This window comes from Saimiri boliviensis, chromosome 9 (assembly GCF_048565385.1).
Source record: "Saimiri boliviensis isolate mSaiBol1 chromosome 9, mSaiBol1.pri, whole genome shotgun sequence".
Lineage (NCBI taxonomy): Eukaryota > Metazoa > Chordata > Mammalia > Primates > Cebidae > Saimiri > Saimiri boliviensis.
The window spans coordinates 10,133,621-10,153,450 of NC_133457.1; positions in this window are offsets into that span (position 1 = coordinate 10,133,621).

Here is a 19,830-nt window from a genome sequence, read left to right on the forward strand (position 1 = left end):
CTTGGTGTAACTAACTTTTTTTTATTTTACAGGCTTGCAGGCAAAAGGAACTAGCCTTGTCTCGGATGAGACTTTGTACTTAAAGCTTTTGAGTCAATGCTGGAATGAGGGAATTAAGGGACTATTGGGAATGCATAATTGTATTTTGAAATATGAGAAGGACATGAGATTTGGGAGGGGCCAAGTATGGAATAACATGGTTTCGATCTGTGTCCCTGACCAAATGTCATGTTGAATTGTAATCCCCGATGTCAGAGGTGGAGCCTAGTGGGAGATGATTGGATCATGGGAGTGGTTTATCATGAGTGGTTTAGCCCCATCCCCTTTGGTGGTGGTGTTACAATAGAGAGTTGTTGTGAGATCTGGTTGTTTAAAGATGTGTGGCACCTCCCTCTCCCCTGCCCCCTTACTCCTGCTCTGGCTACATAAAATGTGTCTGCTTTCCCTTCACCTTCTGTCATGCTTGGAAGCTTCCTGAGACCTCCCCAGAAGCAGAAGCCACTATGCTTCCTGTACAGCCTGTGGAACCATAAGCCAATTAAGCCCCTTTCTTATAAATTACCCAGTCTCAGGTATTTCTTTATAGCAGTGTGAGAACAGATTAATACAAGAGAAATGTTCATTGAAAATAATTGTATAATAGTGAAAAAAATGGAGAAAACCAAAGGATCCACTGTTCAGATCAGTTAAGTAAATTGTGCTGCATTAATAAGGTAGAATACTATGGAGATCTTTTTAAAAGTGCCTTCTATATATGCTGACAGAAAAAAATCTCTAAGATATATTATTAGTTGAAAAGAAAAAGAAACAAGGTACAGAAATTGTGTAGAAGATGATCTCTTTTATGCAAATTTAAATAAATGTACAGTTGACTCTTGAAGAATACTGCTTTGGACTGTGCAGGTCCATTAATGCATGGATTATCTTCTGCTTCTGACACCGCTAAGACAGCAAGGCTGACCTCTTCTCTTCTTCCTGCTCTTCAGCCTATTCAGTATGAAGATGATAAGGATAAATACCTTTATGATAATTCACTTCTATTTAATGAACAGTAAGCATATTTTCTCTTCCTTATGATTTTCTTAATAACATTTTATTTTTTATTTTTTAAAAATATTGTTTGTTAAATTTTTTAGGGTACATAGTATCAAGTACATAAAATATTTTTATACAGGTATGCAATGTAAAATAATCACATCATGGTGAATGGAATATCTATCTCCTTAACCATTTATCCTTTGAGTTACAAACAATCCAATTACATTCTTTAAGTTGTTTTTAAAAAATATGATTAAGGTATTATTGACTATAGTCACCCTATTGTGATATCAAATAGTAGGTCTTATTCATTCATTTTTTTGTACCCATTAACTTTCTTCTATCTCCCCTCAATCCCCCACTACACTCCCAGCTTCTGGTAACCATCCTTCTACCCTCTATGTTCATGAGTTCAATTGTTTTTTTAATTTTTAGATCCTACAAATAAGTGAGAATGTGTGATGTTTGTCTTTCTGTGCATGGCTTATTTCATTTAACGTAAGATCTTCGGTTCTACCCATGTTATTGCAAGTTACTGGATCTCATTCTTTTTTTAACAGCTGAATAGTACTTTATTATGTATAGGTATCACATTTTCTTTATCCACTCTTCTGTTGATGGACATTAGGTTGCTTCCAAATTATCTATTGTAAATAATGCTGCAACAAACAGAGTAGTGCAGATATCTCTTCATTATGCTGATTTTCTTTCTTTTGGGTATATACTCAGTAGTGGGATTAATAATATTTTCTTATCTCTAGTTGACTTTATTGTGAGAATACAGTATATAATGCATCTAACATACAAAATATATGCTAGTAGAATTTTTATGTTTTTGGGAAGGCTTCCAGTCAACAGTGGGTTACTGGTAGTTACATTTGATGGAGTCAAAATTTATACATAAGTTTTTTACTGCATGAGAGTCAGCACCCCAACCCCTGCATTGTTCAAGGGTCAACTCTATTCTCAATGTTCACAAGTCTACTTGTACAGTTAGCAGAGAAAACCTCAGTAATTATTCAACAAGATTTTGCACTGTATTTGCAAATTATCAAATGTCAAACAATTGTGGTTTTCAGACTACTATGTGCTTTGGGGGACTTTTACCCTATTATAAAAATTATACCAAAATAGAAACTGTAATGACTTAGAACATCATTATGATCTCTAACTGTAGAGATGAGAAAGTTCTTTATTCTTTCAATTGTAATTCAATTTTAAATAAATGTTCATGGAATCATGTTTTTTCCTGGAAGGAAATGTGATTGTCTTTGGGAAAATGAATATTAGAAGAGATGAGAAATGGTTTTTTTTTGTTTGTTTTGTTTTCTTTTCTTTTTTTCTTCCGCCTATGTATCAGGGGAGAGATGAAAAATTTTTATTTTTGTTTTGTACCTTTCTGTAGAGTTTTAATTTTCTAACCAATTATACCTATCCTGGAGTTATCTGGGTGCTAAGATAATGTTTCATTTTTTCCTTTATAATATACACTTTTTAAAGTGAGGGAACTGGAAATAAAGATTTTTTTTAAAAGTCAGAAACTAAGATGAAAGTATAAGTAAATTTGGAATACAAAATGAATGTCTGAAAGCCTACGAAACTGCTGAAAATGGGCCACAAATTTGGCTTCAATTTCTCTAGCAGCCAATAAAATAAGGAGACACCATCACATATATAATTCATTATATCCCTAAGATAAAAATGCATTTTTAGGGAAAGCCCAACAATTTGTGAAACCTGAATGTAATTTCTTTGGTGGATCCTCAAAAAGAGACTACCGTGTCTGATTCAGGGGAAAATACCCAGAGTTACCCATAAAAAAGTCAAGAATTTTTATTTCTTTCATGATCTATTTTACAGATCAAAATAATAAGACAAGAAATAATCAGATAAGAAAGCAACATCAGAAGGCTCAATTTCTGGCCCTTTCTGCTGAGATAGTAGTGTTCTTAGCTACAACAAATGATCCCTTTTCAGCTAATGTTGCTACTGATCACAGACATTGTAAACTGGATTGGCAATGCTAAGCTGTGGTGCCAGACTTCCTCCTCTCGCTGTTTTCTTAAGCCAGACACTCTCACTGCCACTCTTCCCAGAAAATGGATCTCCTTTTTTCTCATAAAAATCAGTCTCCTGTACTGCATTTGACTAGTGAGGCCAAGGTCAAGTGACTGCTGTAGCTGCAAAAAATGTTGGGAAAGGGGAACAGGTCTCCTAATATGATATGTTTGCCCCAGCATGTGGGTAAAATATTCTCAAGATACACATTAGCCAGGAAAAGGCTAAACATCTACCCACCAAGATTCCAAAGTAGAGCCAGGATAAGGGTCCAGACCCAGGTTCTAATCCATCTAACACCACTCAGGGTCTATGTTCATGCTTTGCATTCTACCTCTTGCTTTGCTGGCAGGAAGTTAGACTTACACTTTGCCTTAACGCTAACATTCTATCACTTCTAACATACATCATACAACTAACAGGGGTTTTGAAGGCACTTTCTTCCTACAGTCTCAGTTGCTGACAGGCCTTTAAACAAAGAAACACTGAAATTAAAATCCAGTGCATTATAAAATCTGGAAACAGCCCAAATATCTTTCAACCAGGAAAAAGGCAAAAACAATGGTACAATGGATTCTCAGAAACTGCAACTTTAAGAAAAATGACATATAACAAAAACCAATTTTACCATATGCTAATTGATATAAACAAGAGTGAAGTTTCTACTGTATATTTCTGATCACAAAAACATTACCAAACTTTTGAATAAGGACCAAAACACTTCCAATATTAGGCATTGGAATAAACGTAAACTATAATACATTAAGAAAGATTAATAAAAACAAATAAGATCATCCTTTACTGACTCATTCCAGTTAAGGTCATGGATGGCTAGAGCCTGTTACAGCAGCACAGGGTGAAAGATGGGATCCCAGCCCTGGACGGGATCCCATTCCTTTGCAGGGCACACTCACGCATGTCCCCAGCCTCACTTGGACTGGGACCATTGAGATATGATGCATAATGAAACAATATTATTTGAGCACTGGCTGCATTCCTGGAATATAGGAATGAACTACTGCTACATGCATCAATATAGAAGCAGCCCCAAAAGAGTGGGGAAAAAAAAGGCTCAAAAGGCTGCATACTGCGTGAATTCATTTATATGACATACTCAAAAAGGCAAAATTACAGGGACAGAAAACAGATCAGTGGTTGCCAGGGCTGAAGGTGGAGGAGGAGCTTGACTACAATGGGGCACAGAGTAATTTGGGGGATGAAAGAACTATTCTATATCTTGATTGTGGTGGTGGTGACATGATCATAAACATTTGTCAAAACTCTCAGAACTGAACATCTAAAAGGGTGAATTGTACTGTGTGTAAATTATACCTTAGTTTTTTTAATGGAAAAAATTCAATTCAATGAATAATAGGTGCATTTATTTATGCAACAAATATTTATTGATCACTTATTATGTGCCAGACACTTGTAAATGGTCATATATTTAAGGGAACTAATCCCAATGTATGTAATGCATTGGAAATAATCAAATTACTCTATGGATTCCTTAAACTTGATTTACAGCCAAAAATTCTGCGTGAAGAACTTTAGCAGCGATGGGAAATGGTGGCACATAGTTTCTTTCACCCATAACTGACAAATTACTGAAGTTTGGTGTGAAAACATATTGCAACCAATGGATTTGACACTCCCCAAGTACTGATTTAGAAAATCATTTTTAGGTGCTAATTGGCTGTGTGAAACTCACATTTTGGTGCAAGAAAGCTCAGAATTTCTGGTAGAAAGAACTAGGGAAGGGAGACGATGAGAGGGGGAGGTCAGGGTAGCCTGAAGTAGTGAGACAGAGAAAGTAGAGCACTGGCCTGGGGTCAAAAGGTCTTGCTAGTCCTACGCTTGGCTTGGTCAAGGTCATTTTGCCTTTCAGGATTCAGTTTCCTTAACCTGAGTTTATTAAATGAATGAACTGGAAAGGTGGAAACAGCACTGGCTGCACATTACAGAGCTCTTCTGCGAGTAACATGTGTGACCTTGATAAGTCAGTTGGTCTCTCTGGACTTTTGTTTCTAACCACACCAATTGAGAGATTTAATGGTTGCATTAAAGATGTTGATGACATTGAACTGGTTAGCAATGACGAAAATGGTAAATTTTATGTTATTTACATTTTATTGTAATAAAAGAGTTAATGTTTTTCATTAAACAAAATGACATTAGACAAAATGAATTTTGGGGTAATGTGGTTTGATTTTTTTTCTTATACTCTTGAGATAAAGTCCAGATTCCTTAACAAAGCCACCCATAGGATATGCGTATTCTGGAAAAAGGTTTGTTTTTGTTTTTGTTTTTGTTTGTTTTTTTTGTTTTTTTTTTGTTTTTTTTTGTGGGGCTTCATATACAAACAGTTTATGGAAACAGTTTGAGTCATCCGAAACCAGCATGTCAGCAGCATTCCAGTGGCCCAATCTCATGAGATTATATGCAGAAAATACTGCACCTGCCAGCAGGAGCAATCTGCATGCCAGACTACCATTCTAGGAACAGGGCCTGTCCCTGTAGCCCTAAGAAAACCCCATAGTATGAGTCCTGGAGCTCCTTGGGTCGTCTGTTCAACCCCACACATAAGGTAGATTAGAGAGTACTATGGGAGAGAAATAGAGATTCCATGTAAATCTCAGTCTGGGCTGTGGGTGCCCTGCCTAGATGGCACTGCATAGCCAACAGCTCTGAAACATTAGAGGGAAACTTAGGAAATTTTGAGGAAGGCTTTTTAAAGCACAGGTCCCCCTGAGGCATGGGCCCAGCAAGGAGGATGTAGGAACTTGCCCATGCTGAAGCATGGCATTTCTTGATTTAGTTTATACACCCTGTCTGATTTGTCTCAAACATGCCCAGGAACTTCCCACCCTTGGACTATGGCCTTCACGTATGGTTTCTCTACTCAGAATATGTGTTTCTCCCATTGCCTCAACATTCATTACTCCATTTACTTAACTAATCCCCATTCATCTGGGAGGTCTCAGCTTAGAAAACAATTTCTTCCAGAAGACTTCTCTGCCCCTGAGTTCTGGCTTATGAACCTGATAGCCTACATTAAAAGATGAATCTAGAATCTTGGAATCTGTTTTCTCTTTCCCAAATCAATTCAACAGAATATTCAAAATAAAAGATATAATCCCTCTCGAATAGAATAAAAATTCTAAATCTGTTTCCTCCTTTCTAGAGCCTGGAGAGAAATCGATAATTCTGCATTCTAAGTTCTCAGAGGACAGGTGTGCATGCAGAAGAGGAAAGGCTGAGTATTAGCCCCTGACCAAGCTATCTTAAGCCTGTTCCTTGTGGTCTTATGCAACTTTTATTCATTTGTTAACTTATTCATTCAAACATCCTTTCATTCAATCGTTCAACAAACATTTATGACTCTCTATTGTATTCTAGGCAATAAACTGGATCCAGAAGAAAAAAAAAAGTCAAATAAAATGTGATTCCTTCAAAATGCTCATGGTCTATTGGGCATAACTCACTCTGTAGTTAATGCTGGTATGCCAAAGACTATCGGAGAAACCTGCAGATGTGGCTGGAAGCTTTCCTGAAAATTTGCCATGGTATAATGAGTACATCATTTATGAGCACATGAATTCAGAAAACTGTTGTTAGGAGAGATAATGCTTCAAGAGTTAGACCATTCCATTGCACTGGGAACAGAAGGGAGAACAAAAAAGAATTCCACTTTCTTACATTAGCTCATGAGACTGTTTCTATGCTTGCTATTTTGTAGCATTTCCCATTAGAGAACAGGACCCCAAATGAGAAGCAAAGAATTATATAATTGGAGGTCTTCACCGTCAAGCTCCATGAATGAACAAGACACTTAAGAAAAATAGTCACAAGGTCAGGTCTACAGGTCTTGAGTGTAGACAAACCTTTCAATCTGCCCATCCAAAAACAGAGGGTGGGAAAGGGAATATGGTGGTCTCTAATCTCTATTTTTTGAAACAGCTCAATAGTTAAAGAAGAGAAACCTCACTCACATAGGTACTAAGAAAAGTCTGACTGATTTCTAAGATTAAGTGGTTTTGCTTAATAATACTTCTAATGTCTAACTCTACAATCGACTTTACACTGGCAAAGAAAAGAGTGTATTCTCATATTTGCTCCAAATTTCCCTAAAAGAAGAATTCTAAAGCATTTGTTCTATGACTGATATTTCTACTTCTGTTCCCATATAAAATAACCAAGATAAGTTAACAAGCTGCCATATGCCTGGGAATGAACTTTTTTTTTTTTTTGAGGCATTACTCCTTTTAGAATGGATGAGAGCTATGACTTTCCTCCCTAGAAAAATGTTCATACACACAAGATTTTCTTCACAATCTTAGTGGATTCAGAGACCCACTAGGGTACATGAAACCTATCCATGTACCCTAGGGGAATCTGTGCTACAGTAAATATTAAAAATGTAATTTGCTGTAAGAAATTATTTAGCCTTAGCTGCATCAGTTAATTACTTTCCAAAGATATTGAACAGCAGTTCTCACACTAGACGTTTGTGGAAAAGTTCCAAGGCAGTGGTCGACGTTAATAGCTATAGAAATGGGCACAATGGCAGTATATAACCCTGTGACAGTGTGAACACTATTCCTACTGGTTAGGGTGGCCAGATAAAATACAGGATAACCAGTGAAATTTGAATTTCAGATAAACAACAATAAATTTTACTATCATTATGTCCTATGCAATTTGCAGAAGTGTATTTGGGATATATTGACATTATTCATTGTTTGTCTGAAATTCAAATTTAGGGCTGAGCATGGTGGCTCATGCCTATAATATCAGTACTTTGGGAGGCCAAGGTGAGACAATCACTTGGGCTCAGAAGTTCAAGAACAGCCCGGGCAAACACAGCAAGACCCCATGTCTTAACTGGGCATCCTGTATTTTGATTAGCTAAATCTGGCAACTGTACTCTCGGCTAATTCTACTTCAGCAGGATTCCCCACCTTGGACGTGTTATACCTCTGTTCTCTTTGTGATTTTTTGACAAAGATCCCTCTTCTCCTTTATCCCTAGATGTATCTTAATTTGATCCAGCACTGATGAAGATCTAATAAATGATTGCTATCACTGACTTTCAACAGCACAGAAATAGTGAAATTATGTATGTATGTATGTATATGTACATGTATGTGAGAGAGAAAGGGCAAAGGAGAGAAGTCATTCAGAAAGAAGTTTAAGAATTATTATTTTGAGAAAATCATGACTATTAGAAAATGAAGTCTAACCATCAGTGACTGCAGAAGGAGGTAGTAGCACAACAGGGTGCCGATTCCTGGCACTGTCCCCATATCACAAAATTTAAGATAAAGTGACTCCTGGGAACAAAATAGAAAAAAATCCTTGAGGTTTATAGAGCCACTAACTCCTTGCCAAAGATAGCTCTTTTTGAAAATCAGATGGTTTGGGAGAACTGCTAGTTGCTAATGCCGTACCCATTTCTTGTTTTTCTTAAAAAATTCTAAACTCTGATTTTGGTCAAGGCAGCAATGTTTCTGGCTGAAACGTATTTTCCATCATCTCTTGCAGCTAGAGCAGCCATGTGACAAGCTCTGGTCAATGAGACATAAGTAGAAGATTGATGAATATTTCTGGGTAACAGTTGCTTTCCTGATACAGGTACTCCTTCCTTCTTGTTCCTATCCAGAATGGAGAAATAAGGCTGGGGATGGAGAAATAAGCCTGATTCATTCTTGAGATCATGAATCATCCATGAGCATGAAAGCCACATGCCAAGAATGGCAGATAAGGAAGGTAGGAGTCTGGGACATGGACAGCTGTGTTGGGCACTGCGCTATGCTGCCTGATTCCCCTTCAGGAATCCACCACCGATCTCCACCACTGGGTCTGTTGATAGCTGGTGTCTCTGCTATGAGCCTTCTCTGAGAATTGCCCTCAGTGGAAGACAGACACCCCACTCCAGGTCATGCCCCTTCCTGGCAGGCAACCCACATCCAATCACTAGTTGATAAGGAGTATAAAGGCCTGCCGCCTTGGTCCAACACGGAAAGATTCTGAAGGACCAGATTCAGAGCTCCCTGCAGGTTTGACTGAGGTCTTGTGACCATATCATAGCCCAAATTCTTCCTCTTATGAAATTCTGCTGCCTGCCCTTACCCTACAGGGTGCTGAATCCCTGGCACTGTCCCCATTAAACTTCATACATGCAGTTTCCCTGGCAAAGTCTGCTTTCTAGGGAAACTTGACCTGCAACAACAACCTTGCACAACCACTATACCAGCCTACCTCCTGATTCCTTTTTACATGAGAAAATTAAAATAAATTTTGGATAAGCCACAGAGTTGAATTTCTTATATATCTAGTCCAAAGCAATGTCTGTATAATACAGAGGGGTATCTTATACTGTGTGTTTAAAAGTCTGAATGAAGGATTGATTCACAAGACTTAACATGCGTTGCTGAGGGCAAATGTCATATAAGTGAAACTTTTGGATTGACAAGGAAAATACGAATTCCCATCTGAATCCTGCTTTGGAACATGCAGGTACAGGAAAACCATTCCCGAAAGCTACAAGAAATGTCAGGCCCTTGACATTTCTCACTGAAAGGGTAATGATGAACTCCAACGAGACTTGGCTAGACTGAACCACAAATATTGGCTCTACCAAGGCTGGAAGCCCTCTTCAATGAATAGATGAAGGTGCATGAGAGTTGGTTAGCATGACCCAGAGTAAGCAACTCGAACACTGTGGATTTAATGTTCAAATGTGAATGTGTGTTGCTATTGTCAGACTCCTCAGACATCCTTAGTTCTAGAACATCTTAATGACTAGAGATGTCAAATCAAGAGTACTTCATCATTTGTACCCTCCCCAAAAGTCAACCCCACAAAACTAAAAATTGAATTGAAACAAAACCTTGAAGTGAATAGGATGCAAAAGTGGAAACAAAGAGTTTCCTTTTCTTCCCAGTGAATGGAAAAGGTGATTAAGTACATCCTTGATTATAATAAAATTTGAGGAAAATGAATTCTAGGTGAAATTAATAGTGAATTCAGATTTCTTGAGACTACAGAACACCTGAAACTAGTATTCTGCCTAGTGTCTCAGATGCGTTATACCTATGTTATTTTTAAGGATTTTTAAAATTATACTTTAAGTTCTGGGGTACGTGTGCAGAAAGTGCAGGTTTGTCACGTACTCCTATGTTTTTTAAGGTGAAGCCCAGCAAATGTAAAATCAGGTAAATGAGAAGACAGTCCTGAAGGCTTAATCAATCCTCACCCATGACCATTGCATCATTACTGGTAGATTATTGCCTTTCTCTTTTCTGGGTTTTAAAATGAATACAATCAACTCTTCAAATAAGACAGTCATTGACATGAAAGTGAGAAATGTGTACTTGCTCCATATAGCTGTTGACTTTAATGATATTTCCCAAAGTAATTTAAATCTAATGACTTCTCAAACATTTGCTTGTCTTGAGACTAGGACAATGACAGGAGAAGTACATCTGTCATATCATAAAAGTCCCAGAAAAAGTAGTAATTCAAGTTTTAATTTGTGTACCTGGATTTTTTAGCATACCTTTTCTTTCATGTGTTTGCTTTACAAAGACCTGCTCTATATTGAAAATAGCCACGCTTGGCACAATGACTACAGTCCTTCAATTCATTATGGTTATATAATTAACAGTATAAGTCACATTATATTCAGGCCAATATATTGATCCAGAGACCTCCAAGGATCTTTCAAGGGCAAGGAGAAAGGACATTGCTGAGAAGGTAGATATTTGTGGAATCTCTTAGGTCCAGTGCTCCAAAGTATGGGGCACCTTCCCTCCTTAGGATGCGTGGCCTTCTTTTTTGCTTAGTAATAGAATCCAGACTTTATTCATGGCAACAATGCACTCTGCCTGCTTAAAAACAAAACAAAACAAACAAAAACTATACTTCTTGGTTTCCTTTGTACCCAGCAATGATCGTGTGATGCAATTCTGAGAAGTTTGGGAGATTTTAGGATGGGGAATTGACCCCTTTAGCCAAGGGCCATATCTAATTTGCAGATGTGTTTCATTTGGGCCATAGACTTAAAAAAAAACCAATTGGATAAATTTCATAAATTTCTAGATTGCTGAAAAAAATTATGAGATGTGAGTGGTTTTAAACTCTCATGTTGCAACAACGGGCTGAAACCCACTGACAACACAGTTCCTGCTTCTTCCTATTCTTTTTTTTTTTTTTTTTTTTTTTTTTTTTTTTAGAGGAAGTTTTGCTCTTGTTGCCCAGGCTGGAGTGCAGTGACATGATTTCAGCTCACTGTAACCTCTGCCTCTCAGGTTTAAGTAATTCTCCTGCCTCAGCCTCCTGAGAAGCTGGGATTACAGGCATGCATCACCATACCCGGCTAATTTTTATATTTTCAGTAGAGACAGTTTCACCATGTTGGTCAGACTAGTCTTGAATTCCTGACCTCAGGTGATCCACCTCAGCCTCCCAAAATGCTGGGATTATAGGTGTGAGCCACCTTGCCTAGCCTCTTCCTATTGTCTTATCCTCGCCTGCTTCACTTTTTTGCTCATGTCTGTAATCCCAGCACTTTGGGAAGCCAAGGTGGGAGGATTATTTGAGCCCAGGAGTTTGAGATCAGCCTTGGTGACATAGTGAGACCCTATCTCTAAAAATATTTAAACAATTAACTGAGTATAGTGGCATGTACCTGTAGTCCTAGCTACTTAGGAGGCCAAGGCAGATCACTAGCACCTAGGAGCTTGAGGCTGCAGTGAGCTATGATCATATCACTGCACTCCAGCCTGGATGACAGAGCGAGACCTTATCTCAATAAAAAAAAAAAAAAAAAGGAAAAGGTTAGAACTATGTTATGAGACAAAACTCAGGAAGTATTTACTACATTATTTTGTTAAAGGCAGTGCAAGGGGACGTGTAATGGGGAGATGGGTTGTCCTCACTTTTATGTTACAGGCTATTTCACTTTTTCATTTTAAGCAGCTTATGATTTTACCACTTATCTACTTGAGAAAATATATTTTCATTATCTTTATTTTCCTTACTCACATTATTCTTGGAGGTTATGAGTGCCACAAAATATTCCCATTGAGTAAAGTAGTACTTGCTTCATAAACTTCTCTAAGTTGAGTTTTAAAGGATCTCACTATCCTCACTGTGCATTCTAGGGTTTCGGAATTGGACCATTAGTCTATCTGTACTGTTCATGATCTTAGAAATTTTTTATTGTCCTACTTCTTAGCTTTTACCATCTTGAAATGAGTAAACCTGCCACCTCCTTTCATTATAGGGCAGCCTCTGTCCAATGGAACCCTTGCTTTCCATCAGCCCAGATACCATTCCTGGCATTTTTTTCCAGGGCTGCTGTAGCTTTCTTGAATTTCAGTAACCAGAGATACACACAGTTTTAGTGCAATAATCTTTATTTCTTTTGAATGATATTCAATATCTGGCTGACCATTTGAGCTATGGTGCCATATTGAACTAGCAACCTGGAATGACTCCAGTCCCTCCTTTGGTCATAACCAATCATAGAAAGCAATTCCTTTTGTGCATATGTTTTTGATTATTTATTAATTATATTTTAATATTGTTTATTAGTTTGTCATTTAAACACTGTATCACTGACACAGTAGTAATTCTAAAGTGCACTTCTCCTGCAAAAGCATTAGCGGTATCTAGAAACTTGTAAAAAACATACATTTTCAGCTCTTACCCCAGATCTACTTAATCAGAAACCCTAGGGGTAGGGTCTTAGGGTCCAAAAGTTTTGTTTTTGAAACAGGTGATTCTGGTGCACATTCAAGTTTGAAACCCACTGACATAATGTTTTGTAAGTGAATAAGATGTAGTGACAGAAAAATTCATAGAAAGGAAAGTTTTTAATTAGAAAAAAAATGGCAGGTAAAGGAATGGAATATCAAGAATATCTTATATTGCCTTTTGTTTGTTTATTATATGGCTGTTGATGCAATCACTGGCAATTTGTACAAGGGGTCAATTGCTCACATTTGAAGTCATACTATCTAGGTTCGATGCTCTAAATAAAATTAGCAGGGGGAAGAAATAAAAGTGAGAATGGAGAAGTAATTTAATATGAAAAGAAACGTAAATATTTATACATGCATGTATTTATATTTATACATGCAGAAAGACAAAAGAGCCCCCAAAGGAAAAGAAATATAACAGAATATTAATGATAGACCCTATTAATAGGTAAGAACAATTCTCCAGTTCAAAGGGAGATCAGCAGAGATGCCAGCAGAAGTAGAGGACAGATTTTGAGAATGAGTGCTTTTATTCATTTAACGAGTGACTACTGAGCACTTACTTTGCACCAGACATAGTTCTAAGGGCCAGGATACAATGATGAACAAGACAGAACTTAGTCTAGTGGAAGTCATAAACTGTTGAACTGCCAATGGCAATACAGTGTGATGGAAGCCGTGTTACAGGAGGGGCAAGGTAGCTGTGGAAACTCGGAGGAGAGATGCTGGATGCTGAACTGAGACTTGGGAGATAGGAATCTTGGTAATGGCCATTACAAAGTTTAGAGCAGATATATACTGTAGAAGCAAACTGGAAGAAATTGGTAAAGTACCTCTCTGGGGCTCATTTCTAATTATGTCTCTGAAATGGGAAGCATTAGTCTCAGTTTGGGGTTTTAATAGAAAATGCGTGTGATGAGGGCATATAACAGAAGGAAGGGATCTTGGGCTCTGGAAATTCAGATTCCTGGCAGAAGCACAGGACTGGGTCTAGAGCCCACTTTGAAACTAAATTTCTAATCTTAAGACATGCAAGCAATCAGCATTGGGGAGAGGGATCTAGCTAAAAGAAAATATTTTTTTAATCTTTGAAAACAGAAAACTTGAATACTCTTCAAATGCAATAGCTTTAGGTACTTTGAGATTCTCTCAGGAGAAATCCTTAAGCATAAATAACTATAAGAATATATTAGGGCCATGTTTTGGGACCGCTTGTTAGTAGAAATTTTTATCAGAGGGCAGTTGATATAGCTGGAGATGGCAGATAAAATTCCAATAGAGAGCTAAGCACAAAAAAGAAAGAAAATAAAGGGGGAGGGTAAGACAACCTGGATTTTATTTTATTTTAGTTTTTTGGTTTTGGTATTTTTATTTATTTACTGAAAATCTATTTTAAAGCAGGTAACAGTTGCTGAATATTATTATGTGCCAGGCTTTTGGTTTATTTTAAACCTGTAACTTTAAGTGTAATTGGTCAGTAAATTCACAAGTGATAGTTAATAGCAAGAGAGATAAGAAAAAAAAAACCAGAAAATGGCCATATACAATTTTTATCAGGTCCAGTCGATTATCCATTTCATTAAGTCAATTGAATTTCAAGTATGGTAAAGTCATAGAGCCTTTAATGAAAGCTAAAAATCATTGAATATTTAAACAAAAATAATTTTTGAAATCATCTTTTTCAGATTCCTCAGAACCCCTTCACATTGAATGGGGAACAGCTACATATTCGTAATACAAGTCATTCACTTGAGCTAGCAGGTTTCCCATCTCTCGGTCCTCATGACTTGTCCACACAGATTTTGTTCAGCCTTGTAAAGTATCCTGAATTGCTAAAGTCAATCTAACTAGTGCATCTTTGGGGATATAGGAAAGGAAGTCTCTATGTCATTTTTTCAATATCTTAATTTGAGGCAAATAATTCAGCCTGTGAAACATGCCCTTTTCTATTCTTGAGCAAATCCTTTATCTTACCAAGATCAAAGCATTCCACGTATTCTTTGAGTGACTTCCTTCCTCTGACATATTAAAATAATCTTCTTTTTTTTTTTTGGTTTTGGAGACATTTGCAAGGTACTTTAAAAGTTTTTTTTTTTAAGTTATTATTCTCCTCATGTAAAATTGATTGGGTTTCTTTCTTCTCTTCAGATGAATTACCATTTTGCAGGGAAATGCCTTCTTTTTTCTCTGATAATTTATATGGCTCTAATCATTCTCTTTTTAGCCCCTACCTCTAACGCTTGCTATTTTTATTCCTTGGTATATGGTTTTGTGAAAAGCAAACAATAACAACAAAGTATTTAGGCTTTCCCTGTGGGTTATTGATTTTTTAAAGCCTCTTATTTCAATTGTCTCCTAAATAGAGTCTAGAGTTTATATTTATCATATTTTCCTTTAAAAAAAATCTAAAGTAGGTGCAATTTGTTTCATGGTTTTCCCTTGTCCCATGAGGATGTAGAATTTAATTATGTTATTAGTTTTTACTTAGTGGTTCACCCAACACAATCTCTTGGGTTCATTTCTGATCCTTTTTAGGATGAAAGTTCCCTCTATTCCTTTTCTTGTGGGATTTAGAAAGCAGTTCTCAGTTTATTGACATCTATTCCCACTGCCTCTCTCGCCTCTCCTCCTTACTGAGAAGCTGGCTGCTCTGTGTTTAGATAATTAAAGCCTTTCATTATTATTATCTGGACAAATTTTTTTTTTGCTTTCCCAATTCTATTTAGAATTTTCTGTCATCACTCCTCTTGGGTAATCTATAATATAATTCTATAATATAATTTTTTTTTTCTGCATGGAGAAGTTTTAACATGAATTGTTTTAACATAAAAAAGATATTAAAAGTTATAACACAAATGGATCCTGTGAAGTTCATTCAACAGATACTTTTTGAGTGCCAGCTGTGTACAAGTTCTAGACTCTGGGGATAAGCAGGCATCAGAATCAAAGTTCATATGCTTATATTCTAAAGAGAGCAGGGTAGGGAGACAACAAAGAAATCATTCATCAGATGTTGATGAGAGGTAAGAAGAAAAAAAAAAAGTAGGATAAGAAGAGCAGCCCTTTTACACCAGTTCTACTAGAGAATTAAACTCTAATGCCCTAAGGCACACTTTGTATAGAATGAATTAACTTCTCTCCTATGCAGATAGAATGATACTAACTGTGTACTATCCTTGGGAGACTAAAGAAAACAGTCATTGAAATCATTTCTACAGGGCTTAATTTTCTCAAGGAACCCTAAGTTGAGAAAGGCTTGAGTCGCAGAGTGACAGTTGTGGGAGGGAATGCTACTTTGGATCATTTGACCAGGGAAAGCCTCTCTGACAAAGAATCCTCTGAGGAGAGACTTAAATTTAGCAAGTGAGGGAGGGTCCTGAAGATGCAACAGCTGCAAGGTGGTGGTGGTGAAGGGCAAAATATTACAGCCAGAAACAAGAGTGAGTTTGGTATATTTGAGAAAGTAGTTAAGAAGGTCAAAGTGACCAGAGCTGAGTTATCATGGGGCAGAGAGGTAGGGATAAGATTAGAGAATAGTGAAGGGTAGAAATGGTGTGGAAAATATGCCAGAGACATTTCAGCTCAAGCCAATTAAACAGAAATTGACTGTGCTTCAGCTATGTGTCATAGCTTGGGGAGTTTCAAAGATGAATGAATTATGGTCTCTGTCCTCATGCATCTTACAATATAGAGTATATAACATAACTTAGACTAAGAAAACACAGTGTTTTATTAACATCTTAATAATAAGCAAAGGGGTGACCATAAGCTGAGTTTTCCCAGGAGTAAGTATTCAAGTGTAGGTGATTTATAAAGAAATAACACCCAGGAGGACTCATAAAAGTCAAGTAGGGATGAGATATCAAACAAGAGACAGCCTGGCCATGCAGGGAGCTCTGTAGCATAAATGACACCTTAGAGACAGTCACGCTTTGAAAAGCAGAGGCTGGGTTCTTGCATGTACACCTGCTAATCATAGCTAATGGTGGTATACTCTCTTAGGCATGTTTGTTTCTTCATACAGGTGAAGTGGTGCCAGGTAATTCTCTGAAGAATTCAGCCAAGGGAGCAGAGGCTCAGAAATGGATGCATAGAGCTGTTAAAAGAGACCCAAGGAGATCTTGGTGGGGCATCAGTGGTGCCACCCCAGGGCTCACAGAGCTTCTCAGCCCGAAGGGTGGTGCTTAAAGGACAGGCAGAGGATGTTAAACTTTGCCTAGGTGAAAATCATGCCTGTCTGCTTGGTCCTGTAGCCTCAGCATCTAGTGGTGGGTCATACTCACCACAGAGAATCCTAGAGGTGTTTCTGAATGGGAATGAATGCATGCATGAAAGACATCTCAGGCCCAGCAATTAGTTGTCATAATTTTCAGGAATCATTTGGTAGAATCCACGCAACCCAATATTTCATCTTTGTAGAAATGCTAAGATCCTCTGCATAAGAATTGCAAGCTGATGAAACTATAGTTCAGAAATTCAAGAGGCATAGCCGTGAAATGGTACGTAAACTTGAGTCTGAGCAAGTGAGAAGTAATGCATCTAAGGAACAAAAAGTCCAAACTGCTTGGAGTATGATGTGTTTTATTTAAAAATTATAAATAAGAAAATCAGTGAAAATAATCTCTAAGTTTCCAAGAAAATACTTAAGTTTGTGAGCAGCTATGTGTGTGTGTGTGTATGTGTGTGTGTGTGTGTGTGTGTGTGTGTGTGTGTGTGTGTGTGACTTGCTGTGACTTGTTTTGGACTGAGAGAAACGTTTTATAACAATAGCTTGCTTAAATGTGAATACGAATTGGCATACATGAGGGGCAATACAATAAGCGTTAAATCAGAGTTGTGTCAGGCACCATTATGTGCCTCACTTGTAACATAAAACTTTTTATTTTGAATTATGATAGCTTACTTTTCTTAAAATGAGCTAAAAGATAAGGCTCATGTAGTGTGTTGATTGAATGAATGAAACCTGAATCCTCACCTCATCTCTGCTCCAAACTGTGCTGTTTTCTAAAGATTACCTGCTTTCTATGTCCAATTTGTAATTGTAAGACACAGGTTTTGGACTCCAGGTGACTTCCAGCTTTCTTAGCTTTTTCTTATATCAGTTTGGAATGTCCATTTTATTCATTAAGACTTCTGCCCATTTATACTTGTATTGTCTATTATATGCCTGAAATACGGTGTTCCTTCTATAAACCATTCTCTCTCCTTTGTGATTAAGCTTGCTAAGTTTGAAATCTCCATTAAAAAACATTAGCTTGTTGAGGGGGATGCATGGGGTCTTCAACTGTATGTATAATTCTTGGTTTCTTAAGTTGGGGGAGGTACAGATGGGTATATAATATCTATACACATTTTAAGTCTAAAACGCTTTGTAAAAATATAAGAGAATATTTATATTTTTAACATTTGTTATAGAAAATATAAAGAAAACCAAGTTTTCTACAAAAATGCCTTGTGGTTAGGTTAAATCTGTACATATCACAGTAAAGGGATAAACGTATCAGGTATTAAAACACAGATACGTAGATATAAAAAATTATCCTGGTAGGATGTGTATGACAGATGGAGACTAGAATCTTGGGCAATCTATGGGTCTTCATGAATGAAATCAATTAAGTTTAGAGAAGCTATTTATTGTCAGAGAGATAAAACAGTTAATTATCGATTATAAAGCAGTCTATGGGGGTTCTGATTATAATATAGCAATGGGCGGATTTCTTTGACTTGGCAAAATGGTGGATGGTTTTTATCTTTTCTTTTCTTTTCTTTTCAAATATACCTAAATCTCTTGCTGAGTAATTTCTGGACTAAGGGATAGGAAAACTGGTGTGAGCTAACTCAAATCAAATTACTAATATATCTATTTCCTGAGACAGGAAAGCCAGGTTATATATATATGAGGCAAGTAGACTGAAAAACAGAGTATAAATGACAGCCTGGATAGTCTTTTTTTTTTTTTTTCCCAAATTAATATCCTGAAGCAAGAGTCTTTGTTTTTTGTTGCTTCTTTCTGTAGTGATGACACTTCCAAAGAGAAAAATAAATGCTTATTTCCTAGTTAAAAATTTACATTACTTATACTAGTTAGGTAGCAGTGAAAACTGTTCTTATTTTACTCAATAGATAAAGCAAGTTTACAAGGTGAGAAAAATGTCTCCCCCATTTGTATGCTGTGAAATAAATTTTTAAAAGTGTCAGAGAAGGAGGGAAGCTAGTTTGCAGGCTCACACATTGAGCTTCCATATTTCTGGTGTCACAAATAAAGTCACTTTTGAGTAAGATGGCTAGTCTTAGTAGAATGTTCTGAGGGGACCTCACTAATTTAGTTAAAATCTCAGTAAGTCATATTCTACTACATTGAATATCACTCCATGTAAAAGCTCTGTACAACAATTTTTCAAGATGCAGGTACTAATTACTTAAAACAACAACAACAACAACAACAACAACAACAACAACAACAGAATTTGGTAAAACGCCAGTAAAGAGAATTGGGAATCCTTGGAATCTTTGAAATAGACTCAACTAGGTGATGGGTTGCTAGTGCAGCAAACCACCATCACATGAAACCTGCACATTCTGCACATGTACCTCAGAACTTAAAAAATAAAAATAAATGCTCAAATAGAACTTTGTTTTAGTTAAGAAGGGCATAAAACAAGTAAAGCTGTCACCAGAGAGTTTATCAGTTTGGCAAGTTTAACAAAAAGCAAAAGGCTCTTTTAGAAATACTTAATTGAAATTAAACCTAGTTGTGGACCTAGCTTTTCAGTTTATTTCATTGACTAGTCCTTGGAGTATTTATTATCTATGAATTATTTTTGGCCTTTAAAAAGCAGTTCTTAAAAATTATGTGAAAATGTTCTTCTGTTTACAGAGTGTGTATGTCATTAGTGATTTGTGTTGCAGAGTTTAGTTTTCCTGGTTAAAAAAAATGAGTCTATCGATCTGGCAGCTTATGCAGGTG